Raw genomic sequence first — 19,955 nt, 5'->3', positions numbered from 1 at the left:
GGGTGACCAGCCTTTCTCTGGCTTAGGCTGCAGGGAGTCTCTGTCGAACACTCACTCATTGTGTGCTTCATTGATCATCTGCCAAGAATTTTTGGCAGCTCTGGGGAACAAGCTCTCGGTCAGTGTTAGACAACTAGAAGTCCTTAGCTGATGCGAGAGCTTGGATCCAAGACCTAGGAGACCTGCCAAGGACCACGTCGCAGTGCAGCTGACAGGTGCAATGGGGCTCTGCAGCCTGGGGCCGTGGGTCAGGAGCCAGAAAGAGAGCAGGCGTGTGACTCTGGAAGGCAGTTTTTGAAGAAGTGTATGGTGGTTGGCTGTGGCCTCGTAGTTCACAGATATGGTAATCCCAGCTGCTTTGTGAAGAGCAGTCTTAGAAAAACCTAGTCTGCTCTCCAACCTCCTCTTCTTCATGGTCTCCAAAAGTTAGCATCCCAAGGGTTCAGTCCTTGGCCTTTTGTGTTTATCCTATGAATTCATGTGATCCCTTGCTTAAATGCCATCTTTCCTACAAAATTCATTTCTTTCCCTGGATCTCGCCCATGAGCCCAGACTCAAATCTTGTCTCATCTCAACATCTCCCTTTGAAAGTCTTACATCTCAACTTGAAATACAGCTCTAGAACTCCCAAAAGGCTGTCCCTGCCTCCTCCTTCATCTCCGTAACTGGTTACTCAGTTACTCAGGCTGAAACCTACAAGTCATCTTCGACCTTTCTTTAATACCTCACATCCAGTCCATCAGTAAGGCTTATATGTCTTCCTTGCAGAATGTATCCCAAGTCACCCCTAATAGAAGTCACATCATAAGTCATCTAGGTGATAGTCTTCCAACTGTCCATCCTTGTCTCCTCCTTGTTCCTCTCCAATCAGGTCTGCATGTAGGGGCATATGTATTTTTTTAAAAAGATTTATTGATTTATTTGAAAGTCAGAGTTACACAGAGCGAGGAGAGGCAGAGAGAGGTCTTCCATCCGCTGGTTCACTCTCCAATTGGTCGCAACAGCTGGAGCTGTGCCGATCCGGAACCAGGAGCCATGAACTTCTTCCGGGTCTCCCACATGGGTGCAGGGTCCCAAGGACTTATGCCGTCTTCTACTGCTTTCCCAGGCCATAGCAGAGAGCTGGATTGGAAGTGGAGCAGCCGGGTCTTGAACCGGCGCCCGCATGGGAAACCAGCACTTCAGGCCAGGGTGTTAACACGCTGTGCCACAGTGCCAGCCCCAAGGGCATATGTATTTTTAATTTAATTTATTCACTTGAGAGAGAGCAAGAGAAATTGAATCCACCGACTTGCTCCCCAAATGCCTGCAACAGCCTGGGCTGGGAAATGAATCCATGTCTTCCACACAGGTGGCAAGTGCCCAGTTACCTGAAGCATCACCTGCTGCCTCCCAGGGGCTGCACGACAGGGGTGTGGAGTCCAGGGCTGGAGCTGGGGATCGCACCACGCACTCCCGTGGGGTTGAGCTAAATGCCCACGCTAGTCTAAGTAACTTTTTTTTTAATGCTACCTGCCATGCTTCCGTCTTGCTCATTCTGTTCCAGCTGACACTTGCTTTCGTACTGTTCCTGTTTTTGTCATCAGCTGGCTCCAAGCCCCACAGCCTCACTCCAGTCGGTTCAGCATCCAACCTGGTGTGGAGGATTCAGGAAGGAGCACAGTGGGCATCCCGGCCTCTGGCAGGTGCCGTGGTTTGGGGTCCCACTAGAAATGCGGTAGCCTTCGCGCTGCCCGATCCTGGAGTGTGGGTTGCCGGGAGGAGTGCAGAGCGCCGGGAGTTTCAGAGCTGGAACCCAGGGGGAAGAAGCCTGCAGGGAGAGATTTCTGCTCGGCTCAGGGCGCACTGTGTGGAGTCTCCGGTGATGATCCTGCGGGCTGGGAGACAGCTGGAGCTGCTGGGTCAGTGAGTGCCCCGTCACTGCCGGCGTACCCAGCGAGGCTGCTGCACTCCAAGCAGGCATGCTGGAGCCAGGACGGCTGGGGTAGAGAGCCGAAGCTGTGGCGGCCGAGGGCTTGTCAGGTCCTGGAATCTTTTCAAAGCTCTCCTCCAACCCCTCCCCGGTGTGGGTGCTGGGAAGTCTCTCCAATCAAGTGGGCAGCACTTCCCGGGAAAGCTCCCCATGGTTGATGGGGCACAGGAGCCAGTACGGAGGCTGATGGCCAGTCTCATCAGCCAGGTCTGCATCCAGCAGTTTACTTAGGCATTTTTTTTTTGTCGTCTGTCTTGTTTTCTGTTTTTTAAAATGTATTTTGTGTAAAGCAATACTACACACGTAAATGCCCTACTAGATGTTAGGTGCTAACCCCAGGTTCTCTGAGTCACAGAACCAAAGAGCACACCCCTTGGAAACCACTCTTGCGCGTCGGCTGGAAGGGGAGCCTGTCCCTCCTGCTACCGGGTGCTGCGGCTCCTGGAGAAGCAGTGGCCCTGTCTGAGAACCAGGAGTCGCTCCCGTTCCTTTCTCTTACCCCAGACGAGGCGCCCGTACGCCTGACGTAGCGGAGAAGTGTAAGTGGTAAGTAGGTCAGACACGAATCCTGTAATAAGGCAGCGTCGAGTTTCCCGTCCCCGCTGAGCTGAGCTCCGTGGCGGTGAGGATGCAGGAGAGAACCGTCCTGCTGAGCTCAGTGCGCTCACCTTGGATCGCTTCTGGAAGCTCGCACCTGCTCCCTGAGCAGCGCCCGGGGTAGCACCGGCGCCGCCCAGCATGTGCCTGGCCACCCACGGGACCTCAGTGTTCTGAAGAGTGCAGCTCCCGGACCCTGCTGAGAGCAGAATCCCGGTATGCTCTGGGACCTGAAGCAACAGGTGCAGGGTTTGCGGCTTACCCACGCGCTTCCTCCCGTGCACTCTGGGTCCTCTCTAAGTCACTTCCAGGACCTAACACGGTGTCAGCGCTGCCTCCACGGCTGTCGGGTTGCCCAGGGGATAAGGGCGAGTGGAGAACCTGCACTGTATAGGAGACTCAGATGGTAACACAGCAGTGCCTCTGACTGTAGAGACAGCGTACTCACTGCGTGTGGGCCGGGGTTCCTGATTTCATGCTCACACAGCTCCTAGAGTGGACATTAGTTTTTCTACCTGGTCTCAGAGGAAGACTATTATATCCACATATCTTTTTTTTTAATTTTTAAAAATGTTTTCAAGGTGTATTTTATTTATTTGAAAGGCAGAGAGACACAGAGACTGTGACAGATCTAGCTACTGGTTCGCTCCCCAGATGGCCCCAATGGCCAGGGCTGGGTCCAGCCCAGCCAGAGCCAGGAGCTTCCTCTAGGTTTCCCACATGGGGTAGGAGTCCAAGCACATTGGCTATCCTCTGCTGCTTTCCCAGGCACATCAGCAGGGAGCTTGATCAGAAGTGGAGCAGCCAGGACTCGAACTGGTGCCCATAAGTGCTCCCGGCATTGCAGATGGCAGCTTAACCCACTATGCTACAGCGCCGGCACCATCCACACTCCTATGAAAGCTGAAAATAAAACAATAAGTGAAAAGAAGAGAAAAACTCTCCGATGTGGCCCACAGCTCTCTATCATACAGCTACTTAGGAGAGCACCAGGAATCAGGGATCAAGTGAAGGTGTTCGGGCTGCCAACAGTTCATGCTCAGGTGTTTGGTTCACTTAGAGACTCTCTGTCCATTCATTTTCCCTCCTAAACATACCAGCAGACACAGGAGTAGCACTTCCGTATTCTCAGTGCTTGATGGATTCTTCCTAATTTAAATCACAACCACAACTCAGCGAGCTTTACACAGCCAGGAGATTGAGGCTTAGACATAGGCACTTGCCTAAAGTTGTACAGCCTGTTGTCAGAACTAGGGTTCAAGTCCACGTGCGTAGCCACTTGTTAACTGATCCTTGGATTCTCAACTCTTAAGAAGCCTGGTTTCTTAGAGCACGGTAGGTTGATGGCTACAAATTTAGAAGCGAGTGTGCTGATCTAGAATTCCCATTTAATGTTTCCCTCCTAATGAAATAATTACTTAAGAACACAGAGATATGTGTGCAGCAGTTGTAATAGCAAAGTAATTAGAAACAATGCAGTAGTTCAGTAATAGCAGAAATGGTAAGATAAACTAGGGCACTGTTTTTCAGACTTTTATGTATGTGTCAATCACCTGGATAGCTTGTTTTATATATATATATGTGTATATATATATATATATTTTATTCAGTAAGTAGCTCTGTGGTGGGGCCCATGATTGTGCATTTTTAACAAGTTCCTAGGTAACTCTGAGGTCACAGGTGCGTGGTGCCAACTTGCGTAGCCAGGGGTTTCAAGTGGTTGCTAAGATGTCTGGGGGGGCCAGCGCTGTGGCATAGTGGGTAAAAGCCGCTGCCTGCAGTGCCGGCATTCCATATGGGTGCCAGTTCAAGACCCGGCTGCTCCACTTCCGATCCAGCTCTCTGCTATGGTCCAGGAAAGCAGTAGAAAGATGGCTCAAGTCCTTGGGCCCCTGTACTGGAGTGGGAGACCCAGAAGAGGCTCCTGGCTTCAGCCGTTGCTGCCATCTGGGGAGTAAACCAGAGGATGGACGACTTCTCCATCTGTTTCTCTCTGCCTCTGCCTCTCTGTAATTCTGCCTTTCAAATAAATAAATAAATATTTAAAAAAAAAGAAGTCTGGGGCAGGGGGAGGTGGGTGGGGTGCCCGAGGTGCTGCGCTCGTTCCTGCTGTCGCATCCCTGGTTTGGAATCACGCTTCCAAAGGCTGTTCAGTGACTGCCACAATCCACAGAAAGTCTGACAGTTGTGCCTGTATGAGTGTAATAGACTCATATGTGTGTGGGTGTAGATGTATGTGTACACTTAGCAAACCTCGGAGGAGGCACACCAGTTTGTTAACAGTTTTTGTCACCTTTCAAGTGACAGGTTTGCAGCTGACACGTGTTCTCATTTTTATGTACGTTCTTGACACTTTTCAGTTCTCAGCAGTGAGCTCTGCAGAGTTTTCTAGATATAGCCTTGGTTGGTAAAGTTGCTAAAGCTAACTGTATTTCAAACTCGACTCACGGCAGCCTAGTCTTGGAGGAAACATTTACTTCTCTTTAACCAAATCTGCCATTTCCTCCCCAATAAATGTATAAGCCATTTATGGGTTGGTGAGGGCTTAGGCAAGGGCAGCTACCTACACAAATAAATAAGGACTAGTATCTTTAAGAATGAGAGCAATGAAATAAATACTTACTGAATAATTATAGGTTAGATATGGAAAACCCTGTTTTTAATTATTGACCTTATTTTTTTAAACTTTTATTTAATGAATATAAATTTCCAAAGTACAGCTTTTGGATTACAGTGACTTTTTCCCCTCCATAACCACCCTCCCACCCACAACCCTCCCATCTCCCTCTCCCTCTCCCATCCCATTTACATCAAGATTCATGACAAGAGCCTAAGGTGATTACTGACGCCATAAACAAGAGTGTCAATTGTTAAATCAACAACAGGAGTCACTGTACACTTACTCCCCATGTAGGATCTCTGTCCTTAATGTGTTGTACAATGTGAATTAATGCTATAACTAGTACTCAAACAGTACTTTACACTTTGTGTTTCTGTGTGGGTGCAATCTGTTGAAATCTTTACTTAATATATGCTAAATTGATCTTCTGTATATAAAGAGAATTGAAAATGAATCTTGATGTAATTATTGACCTTATTAATAGTGTAAGTTCCTTCAGATGGAAAAATCTGTTTCTTTGTATTCTGCTCCCTAAAAAAAAATGAAACATGAAGTAAGCGTTCTTTCCCCTGCTGCCTCCTTTCTCAGTAAGGCATGCTCAATAGATTGCTGAGGGAGATGAGTTCTGCTTGGAACCTTTCACAGCGCACAGCTTGAATGCAAAACGAGGTGCTTGATTTTCACTGTGGAACTGCAGAGGATGGAGCAGGTAATATGGGTAAAACCAGAGAGTTTAAATTCATGAGCTGGAAGCCATGCCTCCCTCGTTCCATGTTACCATATCCACCTACCCGTCATTCAGGTGACCACTCCCAGGAAGTACTTCCACTTACCCGGGGCGTGTGGGCGGTACCCTGTAAACACTTCCGTCTTTCCAGGCTCATAGAAAGTCAGGTAAAGGGAATCTGTGCTCTCCTTGTGGACCCAGGACGAGCAGAGCAGAGAATGGAAGTCCCTGTACCCTCCCCAGCCCACCCTCCCTAAATAAAGCACACAAGTAGTGTGCATTTTCCTCACTTTGTAAATGAACCTTATCACACTGCACTTCGTGTTTGTGCCTGTATTTAGAATGCTTCTATAAGCAAAAGGCAAGAGTTTGGAATAGAACTTGAGACCCAACCTAGCCCACAATGCAGGGAGACATAATGGAAATGTTTGTCACTGAACGTATAGAGGGTTTTTATAAGGGCTAGAAATTAATCATGTGAATATTCAGATGTAAGTTGAAATACAACTTTCAAGATCTAATTAAAAAGTTGGCGTCCTGCTCACTGTTTTAGATAGCCGATATGGCCTTTGGTTGTTATGAATATTAAGATAAGCATTCCTAGTCTAGGGAGTTACAGATCTGGCCACAAATGGATTACTGGATCTGGAGTCACCCTTAAACTGCGAGCAACTTGAACCCAGAAAAACACAGGAAATAACGAATGTTTGCCATTGGAACAGAATGGCACCGTGATTCCCTTAGGCAGGGAATAAACAAAGGGAACCCTGGGTTGCTCCTTGAGGGCAATTTTCAGACTACAGTGGATGGACTGGGAGTACAACAGGAGGCTGCCACTCTGAGTCAGGTGGACAAAAGTGACATTGAGGAAGTGGGGGAGGGAAGGGAGAGGGCCCCTGAGTCTCTGCAGGGCTGCCTGGACAAGGCAGCACAGCGCTAACCCGTGCGTGCACAGGGCACAGTTTGTGAGAAAAATTGCCAGCTGGATGTAAGATTGAGGCAAAATTAGCCGCCTAAATCATTTAAAGCCACGCCTCAGAAGAATCAGATTAATTCACGAGGAACTTAACAGCCTGCCAGAGGAAGCCCGGCACTCTTTAAACAAAGACAACAAAACCTAGCATGGAGCAACATAAAATTCACGGTGAACTGCGTCCAAACATTATTGGATAAAAGAGCAAGACAAAAGCGTCAGTCAGTAGACATAGACCCCCCAATTACAGAGACAATGGAACTGCCAGACAGGCACGCTGAAACGGCTTTGGAAATCAATCGACCCACACACAAACATAAGGAGAAAGAGCAGATACAAAAAATAAAATGTTTGAACATCTCAAAAAAATAACTAAAGTGAAACTTTTCCTGGATGGCTTAACTGCAGATTAGATATTTAAGGAAAGAAGTTCAGTGAACTTGAAAACAGTGAGAATTTAACCAAATCAGGTGTACTTACCAGTGATGAACAATTAGAAAGTGAAATTTAAAATCTATATGGAAATATAAAGAACCTAGAAAACTTTAAAAAAAAGAGAGAGAGAGAGCAAAAACACTATTGGAAGATATTCACTACCTTATTTCAAGACTTCCAGTGAAGCTGCAGTTCCCAACGCAGTGTTGACATTGACATGTAGACATATAAATTGATGGACTAGAAATATTCCCATGTATGTGTGACCCATTGACATTTCAAAGTGGTGCCAAGGAAATTGAATGGGAAAAGACAGTCTTTTAAACAAATGGTACTACAACTCTGTATATCCATCTGTGAAAATTTACCTTCAGCCCTTACCTTCGTAAACAAAGATAACTCAGAAAGCATCATGGACCTGAATATAAAAGACCAAAACTATAAAATAAAAAGGGAGAAGCCACAGGAGAAAATATTCACAAACTTGGTGTGGGCAGAAATTTCTAGAACACAGAAAGCATGAACTGGTAAATGTGACTCCATAAAAATGTAAGACTTCTGTTCCTTAAAAGATAGTATTAATAAAATGAAAAGAATGCCAATCAATGCAATAACAAGATACCATTGTATATTGATTACAATAGCTAAAGTTAAAAATCCCAGAAGAGCAAGTTTTGGCTGAGATGTAGACCACTTGGAGCTTTCAAATATTGCCAATGGGAATGTAAAATGATAAAACCATTTTTTGGAAAAGAATGTCAGTTTCTTTACAAGTTAAACACATTATTTCTGTAAGACCTGCCAGTTACACTTCTAACAATTTGCCTGAGAGAACCAAAAATATGTTCACATAGACTTGTACATGAATGTTCACAGCAGCAATATTTATGATAGCCTCAGAGTGAAAACAGTTGTCGTTCATTCATTAGTGGATGGACACGTTGTGGTATGTTTATGCCATAGACTACGCAGCAGCAAAAGATCATAAATACTGATGCATATGAGCAACAGGGGTAAATCTAAAAAGACGTTGAGTAAAGCTAGCCAGACACAAAATAACGCAAACCGTGATGAGTGTAACCAGTGCTGTAGATTATTCCATCAGAAATGCTTAAAAAGAGAGAGGAGGTGAGTTGCTGCCTGCAGCAAAGGGTGGGTTGTGACTGACCCGAATGTAGTGACCTGGAAACTTTTTGGGATGAGGTATGTGTGATACACCTAAATTAAGGTGGTGATTTTATAGGTAGATAAACTGGATCAACTCTATTGACAAGTAGATTTACAATGTGTATGTCTTGTTCTACTTAAACTATACTTCAGTAATGTTTTTTAAAAAGTACCTGGTCCAGAAATTTCAAAAGTTAATGTATCAGCAGTAGATTAATTTCTGTCTAGTGCTAGAATACCTTTGTGGAAAGCTATAAAACAGTCTGCGTGAAACTCCTTTTAAGTTAGTCAGGGTGTACAATAACAACACATCAATTATTTTGGTTTAAAGATTTATTTATTTTGAAAAAGTTATAGGGGCTGGTGCTGGGGTGCAGTAGATTAATCCTCCACCTGCAGCGCCAGCATCCCATATAGGTGCCGGTTCTAGTCCCAGCTGCTCCTCTTCCAATCCAGCTCTCTGCTATGGCCTGGGAAAGCAGTAGAAGATGGCTCAAGTCCTTGGGCCTCTGCACCCATATGGGAGACCAGGAAGAGGCACCTGGCTCCTGGCTGCAGATCAGCCCATCTCTGGCCATTGTGGTCATTTGAGAGTGAACCAGCGGATGGAAGACCTCTCTCTCTCTGTGTCTCCCTCTCTGTATATAACTCTACCTCTCAAATAAATAAATAAAATCTTAAAAAAAGTTACAGAAAGAGGTAGAGACAGAGAGAGATCTTCCATCTGCTCGTTCACTCCCCAAATATCCTCACTGGCCAGAGCTGAGCTGATCCAAAGTCAGGAACCAGGAGCTTCTTCCAGGTCTCCCATGTAGGTGCAGGGACCCAAGGTCTTGGGACATCTTCCACTGCTTTCCCAGGTCATAGCAGAGAGCTAGACCGGAAGTGGAGCAGCCAGGACATGAACCGGCACCCTTATGGGATGCTGGCACTGCAGGCCATGGCTTTAACCCACTGCGCTCTGACACTGGCCTCAACACAATTTAAAAGCCTCAAACAAGCAAAGGGAATAGACGAGTTCTCAGTGTACGTTATAGCACAGGATTGGATTTGTTGGCCTGGGGCTGAGCCATCCTCAAAAGGCACTGGTGTGTCTTTCCAATTGCTTAATTTGATATTTGCTAGTGCCTTTGTGACTAAGAATCCAGCTAAAGTGAAAGAATTAAAAAAAAACAAGCCATTTTTGGTTCTGTCCCATTTCCCTTTGTATTTGAGTTGCATTTCATTTTTTTAAGTGAGAAAGATAATGTGGAAGACACACCGGAGTCTTTCAGAACCTACCTTTTCTCAGAGGAATCAGCCCCTAGATTTGGCTGTCCATCTGGAAGCCATGAGCTCAGCTTCTCCCGCAGGAGGGTGTGGCTGTGTGACTAAGGAGCAAATGGTAGTGGGCGTAAGGTCACCCTTGGAAGACAGGCGACTGGCCGAGGACCTTCCCTCCTCCCTTCCCTCGGCCTGGGATGTTACTCCAGCTAAAGCAGCACATCAGGCCCAGAGCTGGAAGCCACATAGAGGAAAGCCGAGCTAGCCTGGGTCCCGACGTGACCTTGGCAGGTGCCCCTCCCTTGGTCACCACATGTTGAAAAAGAAAAACCTGTGTCTCACTTTGAGCCTCTGTAGTTTTGAGTCTCCGTATTATTACAGAAAGTTTATACCCTAATATAAAAGTGGAAAACACTCAAGATGTTTAATTTTTTTCTCTACAGTTTGACTATATCCTGTGTAGGTTGGTGTGCATTCTGAATAATAGCAGCTGTTAAAATGCATATGATTGTATGCCGACAGTTCCTTTTGATCCAGCAGTTATTTAGGAGAGTGTTGAGCAAGTACCCAAGTGACTCTTAAACTTTTGGTAGTAATTATTAATGAATTGATTATGCCATTCTGCTATTCTAATTTTTGTTGGTGTATTTATGGACTAGTTTATGGTCGATTTTGATAGAGTTATACAGCATTTGAAGTCTGCTAGATTTTTTTAAAGGTTTCTGGGAGGGGGGGCAGTGACATGGCATAGCAGGTTAAGCCGCCCACATGGGCGCCTGTTCACATTCTGACTGCTGTACTTCCCATCTGGCTGCCTGCTAATTTGCCTGGGAAAGCAGCAGATGATGGCCCGAGTGCCAGGTGCCTGCTCCTGGCTCCAGCCTGGCCCAGTCCCAGTCCCGGCTGTTGCAGCCATTTGGGGAGTGAACCAGTGGATGGCAGATCTCTCTCTGTGTGTCTGTCTCTCTGTGACTCTGCCTTTCAAATAAATTAAAAAAAATCTTTTTTGTAAAAAGGTTTTTGGAAACTTTATATAATGCTCATAATTAACAGCCAAGAACAAGAATTATCTCTTGATTTCCCTTAGTATGAAACAGGAAATGAATAAGGTTTTACTTATCCTCTTCTCAGTTTCCATTAATCTAAGATTTTGTGTCAAGCTATTACTAAATTTTCATTTTAAATATTTTATAAAGTATTTGTTTCATTAGTTTTTATATGAGCAGAAAGACAGTGAAAACCTTATATAAATTGCCTTTTCTTGGAAGTATACATCAAAGTGAACCTTAAGAAAGTTTAAAAATAAGTCCTTATGTCCTATTACTTCTCATAATTTCTCGATCTGTTTCCACATTATATTTTAAAAAGAGAATATTTCATTTTCTCTCTTGCCCACTTTCTGGCTGTTTTCTTTGTTATTTACCAAGGCGGGAAAATAGAAAAAGTCAGACTTGAAATTAAAGGAGAAAATCTTGTATTTGGTGTTTGCTATAACAAAGTGTAAGGTCCGGAATATGTCTGGGGTTATTGACTTACTGGGTTTTATGGCGGATTTTTGGGAAACATTACGTGACATGCAGTAAACATGGAAGATTGTTTTCGGAGGTGTCACGGCCAGTTGCCACGCGGAGCAGCACGGGGCCTGGTGTTTGGGTTCTCGCTACTGTTCGCTCGGTGCCAGAGGCTGTCCCCTTGCTGCTCCGAGCCTCTGCTATTGCAGTCCCCAGTGTGCCTGGGCATGAGACCTGCTCACATGGGCCTCAGCTTCACGCCCTGTCTACTGAGGGCGGCTGGCTGGGGCTTTCTCAGGGCTTCCAGAATGGACACAAAAAAGACCACTTAGGGAAGCCAGGTCTTAGTGGACTCTCAGCCTTGCCTGGAAACCTGCAGGGAGGGGCCGGCCCTGTGCAGTTGCTAGGGCTAACCTCCTGCAGCAAACAGTGCCGTCGGTAAGTCATTTTTAATGATGGCAAGCTTGCCTTTCTCGGATTTTTCAGCAGGTAATTATGTGGCCTGATGACCAAGATACAGGGTGTGTGATGCCAGTGGCACCAGGGTGGAGGCAGGGAGGCCTGCTGCCCAGCTTTGGTTCTCTCTCTGTGTGGCTGCGGCAAACCATTCAGCAGTCTCGGATCTCAGGCTAGATCTGTTATGTAGGAAGTCAGATATGAGCTTATGTGAGTGTGACAAAGGCCTAAGGTGACATCTAGGTCCAGCATATGCACCTCAAAGTCATCCCGACAACCTCCCAGGTGCAGCCCAGTATCTGCACTGCAAACATCCTACCAATCTTCCAGGGGGTCCTGCCCATCCTTCCTCTATGTCAGCCAGGCTTCCCCCTGTCTGATAACTTCCGGGGGTGGGGGGGGCGGGAAACTCAGATAGGAATTGTTCGTATTTACATCCAAAAAGTCCTTTGTTCCAGGAGGAGCTGAGGTGGGGAGGCAAGACCCATCCCCTTAACATCCCCCCCCCTCGCCTCAACCTGACTGCAGGCTCAGCCCTCTGCCCAGGTGTACTCTGTCCACTTAACCATGTAACCTCGCTCTCCTCCAGTCTGACTGGGCACTCTCTCTCAGGTTCTGTCTGGAGAGGTGCCCATCCATTCTTATGGATGTCCCTGCCCTAATAAACCTTGCTATTTGCTTTCCACTTACTCTCTGTCTCACGCCTGAATTCTTTCTTGCGCGAAGACAAGGACCCTGCCATTCTCCGGGAACAGACCTGTCAGGTGGGGAGCACAGCTCTCTTCTGATCCTTTCTAACTCTAAAAATTGCGTGACTGACCAGGGTCCCCAGGAGAGCTAGGTTTCCACTTGACAGCATTTTTATTTTTAATTTTTTTTGTTCAGCAAAGAAGTTGGCTTAACATCCTCTTAGAATGTCAAGAGGAAGAAATCAGCTGTCTTGCTCCCTTAAATAAGGAGGATTAGAAGAAGGGATTGTGTGTGCCTTGCGTGTTTATTTATGCGCTGACCTAATATTAGGTAAGTGACATGTTGTGACTGATTGTCCCAGTTGCAACACCTGGAAGTAATCTGGCCCTAGGGTGACGCAGAGGAATGAATGTCCAGTCACCAGTTTTCCCCGAGGAAGCTGAGGACGGTACATTTATCTAGATTTGCAGAGGATCATCCCTTTTTTCTTGGGGGATCCAGGCCACGTCTGGAGATGGAAAATACCGCTGTGGTGATCGCGATTAGGTGGGCACAGCCTCAGGGAGGAAAGAGATCCGTTGACGCCCTTGCTCTCCACCTTTACAAGTAGAGCTGAATTGCTCTGCGTGCTAGAAATCACATCTGTGCTTTTGAGTTGAAATTAGGAGACAATAACCTTTTGGTCAAGCACTCTTTCCCAGCAACTTACAGAATACACTTTTCTTGAACTTTAAATATATCTTTCGAAGATACACCTCGCACAATCCCAGACTCCCATGTGGTCTCGGGGGTGAGGATTCCCACGCAGCCCCGAGCCCTCCCTCTGGGGTCAGCGGATGCTTCCCCTGTCTCTCAGCTGTTGGAGGGCCTTTGGTTTCTGAGTCGATTTGTCAGCGAGGGGCTGTCCAGCAAAGGTCTGGCCTGGGGGACATGTGGCTTACTTCCGTGCCTCAGCCACAGGGAACCACTGCTCTCAGCGAGTTATTAAGAGCTGTGGGGACCTGTTTCGTCCACCCCTGATTGGTTAAAATGTAGAGGATCTGAAGGAGGAAAGGAGTGGGATGAAAAGTTAAAGTTACAGCCGTGCACTAGAAGGGAAGAAAGAATTTTACAAGCGGCACCAATAATGGTGGCGAGAAGTTAGGAAGAGCTTGGGAGGAGAGGTTTTTAATTATAGCAACTCTGAAGATGTTTGAAATCGTTACAATGATGTTAAATAGGCAAGCCAATGACCTTAAAAGAATCAAGAATTCAGCCTTCTGTGTGTGGCTTATTAAATGTAAGCACATAACAAAATTTTAAAGCAAAAGGTAAATTTTTTTTTGTAAAGCTGTTTTGATTTATGGCTTCCTGCACTTTGAAAGTCTCCTTGTGCCTTGATTAAATACAGTGAGTGGTTTTACAACTTAATAAAATTGTGGGGGGAGGGGCTTTTCTTTTGGCACAATCAAATATTTTTAAAATAGCAATTAGTAATGTCTTTAGACAGATGATTGACAGTAGCTTATAACATAAGGCCTTAATGATACTACTAAATTAAAAAAATCAGGTTTTGGAAATTTGGATACATTAACTATAAAAGTAAACTTTTTGTGCAATACTGAAATCAGCTGTGGAATTGAAGTAACTTACTGAGATACTGCATTATGTAAATATGTTTTCTTATTCAAAACAAATTAGGTACAGAGTACTGAATACTTTCCAAAAAAAAAAAAAAAAAAAAAACTGGGGCCGACATTGTGGTGCAGCGAGTAAGGCCTCCGTGTGGATACCAGCAGCCTGTATGGGTGCTGGTTTGAGTCCTGGCTGCTCTGCTTCTGATCCAGCTTGCTGCTCATGTGCCTGGGAAAGCGGCAGAAGATGGGACCCTGCACTCACGCGAGACCTAGATGAAGCTCCTGGCTTCAGTCTGGCCCACCCCCTGCAGTTGTGGCCCTTTGGGGAGTGAACTGGAGGATGAAGACCTCTCTCTGTCTCTCTGTTTCTCTCTCTGTCTTTCTCCGTAACTCTGCTGTTCAAAACAAACAAACAAAAAAGCAGCATAGATCAGACTCTAGTTCCCTTGACCACCAGGTTCCCTTGTTCCCAGAAAACATCATGTTGCCATTTACTCTTCTAAGTATTTATATGCACATAAAGTTTTGTGTTCATACAGTAAAAATTTTTATATGTTTAGAAAAAACCTAGGCTTTTTTCTTGGTTCCTGGCCTTCCATTGTTAGGTTTGTGTTTACTTCTGCAGTGATGCTAAGAGCAGCTGACATCTGTTGAGGAGTTACCATGCGCTGGGTGGATGCCCAGCATTTTTCACGTCGTCTGATAATCTTCCTAACAGCCTGCAGAAGCGGGTAGAGCGGTTGGTTGTCTAGGACTGAAATCCCACCTTCCTTGGACCTTCCATCTCCATGCTGGTAGTTCAGTATCCATCAGTGAGATTTCAAAACTAAAACTTCTGGGTTGATTTTTAAAACTGGGAAGAATCTGGCTGTTAGTTCTGTTAGTTTTGTTATTCTTGTGCAGCTGGCTTTATCACGTCCCTGGGGTCCAGGCGTTTACTTCCTCCACCTCCTCCCCTGGAAGGCTGGAGATGCGAGGGTGAGCCCTGCTCAGCTTTTAGGAATGAAGGGCTACGATGCGTCACATGGGACTCGTTCCAAAGGAGGGGCAGGTTGTCTCCGACACATCCTCCTAGTTAACGTTGAAAGTCTGTGTCTACATTGGTATCCCTGTGTGGAGGACAGTCACAGGACAGAAGCCCTAGAGGGGAGGAGGTTGGGATTGAAAGATGCCTTTGCTGTGTCCTTGGCTATACCACCAAGAGGAAACAGAGGCTGGTGCAGTGGGAACCCCGAGAATTTTGATGGCAGTTATGGTATTTTGTGATAGAAAGGGAGGGATACTAGGAGGGTTGAGGGAAAATAAAGTTGTGAGTATTGTATTTACTCTGATTTGGGAGTTTGAGCATATTTTCTTCTTCTTCTTCTTTTTTTTTTTTTTTTTAAGAAAGATTTGTTTATTTATTTATTTGACAGGCAAAGAGAGAGAAGCTTCCGTCCATTGGTGCACTCCCTAAATGGTTGCAACATCCAGGTCTGGGCCAGGCCAGTGCCAGGGACCAGGAACTCCATCCTGGTTTCCCATATGGGTGGCAGCGACGCGGAGCCCGTGGAAAGAGCGAGCACCGTAATCTTGCTCGAGGCATGAGGCAGGCCAGTCTGTGAGCCAGTACTGGAGAAAGAAGACATCGGCTGTTCAGGGCAGTGTAGGAAGCCTGAAATTGAATCTCATCTGCTGCTTTTGCTGTTGTCCAACTTCACAAAAGCACGGTGGGGCAGAGTGTTTCTTAAGGCAGGCTGGGAGCTCTGGAGAAGGCGCCCTGCTGACAAGGAAGCAGCGCTGTGATGGCACTGTGCCCTCTTCTAGGTAGTTCCACAGCACCAGGCCTTTGGAGTTTGGTTGATGGTTTGCTTAGTCATCTCTGTTCACTTTCTTTTCTTTTCTTTTCTTTTTTTTTTTTTTTTTTTTTTTTTTTTTGCCAGTCTGTGGCAAACCGTCGCTGTCTTGAAGTTATACCAATGGAAATAGTTAAATATTGTTTCGGGGTGATTTATGAGATTCCCATTCCATAGACTAAACTTATCCCATTGGAACTATGTTTTTCTCCATCATGCTTTGATATTTTGTCACCCCTCCCCATGCCCTCACCGTCTGAGGTGCGTGTGTGTGTGTGTGTGTGTGTGTATGTGTTGTGGATTAATACCTCTCAGGCTCACATAGTTATGGAGATGAAGCATCTCCCTCTTTCCCACAGACAGAGGTGGTCGGACTGTCTTGTTCTCTTGAGATCCCGAGCAGAGGTCGAAGATCTGCATCTGCTTTTCCCAGTTAGCCATAGAAACACTTGAAACTACCTTGATGATGTTCTCTGAACTCTGCTTTTGGAAAAAAAAAAAGAAAAAGAGTTTATGATCTGTTGAATTCTCCAAGCTGCTGGCTTACAATATTGAGGAAATTTTTACATAGAGCAGATAAAGGATAGAGTAAGAATTTCTGATCTGATTGCCTATTATTTATTGTGGAAGGAATGCTTTCCCTAAAGACTGGCTAGGAACAAGATGTTTAAACATAAGCCAGGGTGGAGACCTTTCTGTTCGGTCAGCTTTATAGGAGCCATGTTCCCCTCCTTACACGAGTCTGCCAACTCTTCCATCCCCCGGCCCCTGCCTGTTTCTTTGGAATTTTTACTTGGGGCTCTGTTGGATAAGGCGGTGATAGAGTGCACATGTGGCAATTAGAAAGGCAAAAGGCTGTCTTTGGAGCAGCATCATTCTATCATCTCATTGCACATGTATACTGTGCTCTGTGTGTGCGCGTGTACAAGCCAGCTCTCTTCTCTTCCCGCCCCCAACCCCCTGTGTTCTTGGCTTGTATCTTCGCATAACGGGGCGGCAGTGGACTGCATTTATCACGGGCCGTGGGAGGAGGCGGAGAGATATGAAAGGGTTACTGTTCACATTTCCTGTGCAGCTCCCTCTGATCTCACAGAGCCCTAATTCCTTTCTTGATGTTCAACATTCCCAGGCTCCCCTAACCTTCTGGCCTGCTTGCACTGGCCAAGTTTGTCCCAGGTGATCCTGTAGGCGAACCTCCTGGTTTTTTAAGAGTAGAAATTGCTCCTTCCTACACGAGATAGGCTAACTGTTCATTCTTTTGCAGTCCCGGGAGAAATCCCTTTGATTTAAAACAAACAAGCAAAGAAAAAATGACGTATTAGTTTTAAAATTAAAATGTAGCAGCCACATTTCTCGTCAAATTAATTGTGTAGATTTTCCCGATTCAGAGTTTAATGAACTAATGTTTGAATGAAATCCAATTGTTCTTTTAAAGGTGACATTCTTTCTTCTAAAAACACTGTTGCAGAATGGATTTTCATTCTAACAGGATAAATTTTGACCCTACCATTGCACTTTTAGCCTACAGAATCAGTAGATCATTTTACGATGCCTCAGATAGAAAGCTGCCTAGCTGAAACTGCCCATTTCTGCTGTTTTCAGAATCAATTTAGCAGGTTACTGTTGAGCACAGGATGAGATAATTATTTTTATTTTTTTCTGGTTTTAAAAGTATATACCGGCGGCCGGCGCCGCCACTCACTAGGCTAATCCTCTGCCTGTAGCACCAGCACCCCGGGTTCTAGTCCTGGTCGGGGCAGCGGATTCTGTCCTGGTTGCTCCTCTTCCATTCCAGCTCTCTGCTGTGGCCAGGGAGTACAGTGGAGGATGGCCCAAGTCCTTGGGCCCTGCACCCGCGTGGGAGACCAGGAGGAAGCACCTGGCTTCAGATTGGCGCAGCGCCGGTCGTAGCGGCCATTTGGGGGGTGAACCAATGGAAGGAAGACCTTTCTCTCTGTCTCTTTCTCTCTCTTTCTCACTGTCTAACTCTGCCTGTCAAAAAAAAATATATACCAGCTCATTTTTATTCCACAATTAAAATATATACATATTTTTGCAATTGGTAAGAACGTTTTCTATTTTGCCTTTCACTGTTAAGTTTTCAAAGAAAAATGCGAAGCTATGAAGCATCCCAGTGGGTCAGCAGCTGTTTTATGAATTGACAGGGACAGGGAGCATCTGTGCCAACCCAGCCCCCGTGTCAGGTTAGGAGCTTGTGTGCACACAGCGAGGGGTAAGTTTGCTCATACTGCCTACAGTCTGTCTTGGTTTGTCCCCAGCAGCATCTTGGCAGCATAGGAGTTTGGTGGCAGGAGATGAAACTCCAACGAAAGAGTTTCGGCCGGCACCGCAGCTCACTAGGCTAATCCTCCACCTGCGGCGCCAGCACCCCCGGGTTCTAGTCCCGGTTGGGGCGCCGCATTCCATCCCGGTTGCTCCTCTTCCAGTCCAGCTCTCTGCTGTGGCCTGGGAGTGCAGTGGAGGATGGCCCAAGTGCTTGGGCCCTGCACCCGCATGGGAGACCAGGAGGAAGCACCTGGCTCCTGGCTTCGGATCGGCACAGTGCGCCGGCCGCAACACACTGACCATAGCGGCCACTTGGGGGGTGAACCAACGGAAGGAAGACCTTTCTCTCTGTGTCTTTCTCTCTCACTGTCTAACTCTGCCTGTCATAAAAGAAAGAAAGAAAGAGTTTCTACTAGGCAAAGTAAGCTATTTGCATTGCTCTAAGCAATGATATGAAAATGTCTTAACACACCTGGTAGCCATACATAATAGGGTTTCACACAGAAGTGGAAAGGTGAATTTACAGGTTGATTTTTTTCTGAATCTGCTTTGGAGAGCCAACATGAGTGGTTGCTGTTTCTTACCAAGTTCCCTGATGCCTGTAGAGAACCCATTCCACAGAGGGTTTTCCATCATGGGTTGTTGAATGAGTGAATGAGACGGCCACATTGCTTTTGTAGATTCTTGATAGCTTGTAGATGTATGAGTGTGTGCATGTGTGACAGTATCGCCTTCACCCTTCCCCTGTGATGACAGAGCCTGGGCAAAGTCCAGTTGTCATTCAACAGTTAATGCCCTCACAGCACTCTGTACCTGAATCCATAGGTGATCTGTTGTCCCTGGCTGGCCTGGCTATGATGCTGCTTTGTTCTAAGAAAAAAAAAAAAATTAGATGTAGTCTTCAATTACTTAAATTATAGAGTATGTTTAAACAGTTCATAAAACAAATAAGCAATTCACCATCCTCATAGTAGAGAAACACTTTCTCCCAAGGATTATGTTGGAGAAGCCCTGAACAGTCATATCAGTCAGTAAATATTTATAGAATGCTTATGTAAACAGCATCATGCCTCGTATTGTAGACTCTCCAAAGAGATGTACCATTTTATTACCACCATCTAAAGTCTCCTAGATTCTCAACAAATAGGAAATGTAAACTAACCAAGTTAAATGGCCACTTAAAGTACATTTAATATGGTGACATTCTCAATGAGAGACATGAATAAGAATCAAACTGTAGGGCCGGCGCTGTGATGTAGCAGGTAAAGTCGCTGATTGCAACGCTGGCATCCCATATGGGCACCAGTTCCTGTCCTGATGCTCCACTTCTGTTCCAGCTCCCTGCTAATGCTTACCCTGGGAGGTAGTAGCTAATGGTTCAAGTACCTGGGCCTCTGTCACACAAGACCTGGATGAAGCTCCTGTCTCCTGGCTTTGGCCTGGCCCAGTCCTGACCATTGAGGCCATCTGGGGGGTGAACCAATGGATGGAAGATGGCTCTGTCTCTCCCTCTCTCTTTGTAACTCTGACTTTCATATAAATAAATAAATGTTTAAAAAAATTTTAAATAAAAAGGAAGAATCAAGTTGCTTAGAGTGAGAGGAGTCCTTTGGGCAATAAATTCCATGGAGGAAGTTTGAATAGGGCATTGAACACATAGATGGAGTTTGGTTATCAAGGCGTGAAGAGGCTATCTGACATTTACAAATACATATGGCAGTTATCAACCACATTTCTTGTTCCGAGCAACAATAAAGAAACAACAGCAAAAAGCCTAATTGTGGAGCGCAGACTTTTCTGCATTTGT

The 19,955-nt window shown here is 45.7% G+C and overlaps 1 protein-coding gene across 45 annotated transcripts in view; it reads left to right on the top strand.

The window, feature by feature from the left end:
- Positions 1–19,955, top strand: part of ZNF438 (zinc finger protein 438) — a 154,904-nt gene that overhangs the window by 40,867 nt on the left and 94,082 nt on the right. For 7 of the 45 annotated variants that reach the window (XM_051821645.2, XM_051821650.2, XM_051821649.2 and 4 more), the window contains one exon: positions 5,778–5,898. The exons of 32 other annotated variants lie outside the window; for them this stretch is intronic. The gene's annotated coding sequence lies outside the window, so the exon portion shown is untranslated. Of the gene's footprint in view, positions 1–5,777; positions 5,899–12,606; positions 12,742–19,955 lie in introns of all 45 variants that reach the window. 6 more of the 45 variants (XM_051821646.2, XM_070056068.1, XM_070056071.1 and 3 more) reach the window with 1 other exon arrangement.

This window comes from Oryctolagus cuniculus, chromosome 13 (assembly GCF_964237555.1).
Source record: "Oryctolagus cuniculus chromosome 13, mOryCun1.1, whole genome shotgun sequence".
In the NCBI taxonomy this organism is placed as follows: domain Eukaryota; kingdom Metazoa; phylum Chordata; class Mammalia; order Lagomorpha; family Leporidae; genus Oryctolagus; species Oryctolagus cuniculus.
The sequence above is the reverse complement of the archived record's forward strand: the minus strand, read 5'-3'. Positions and strand labels throughout refer to the sequence as shown.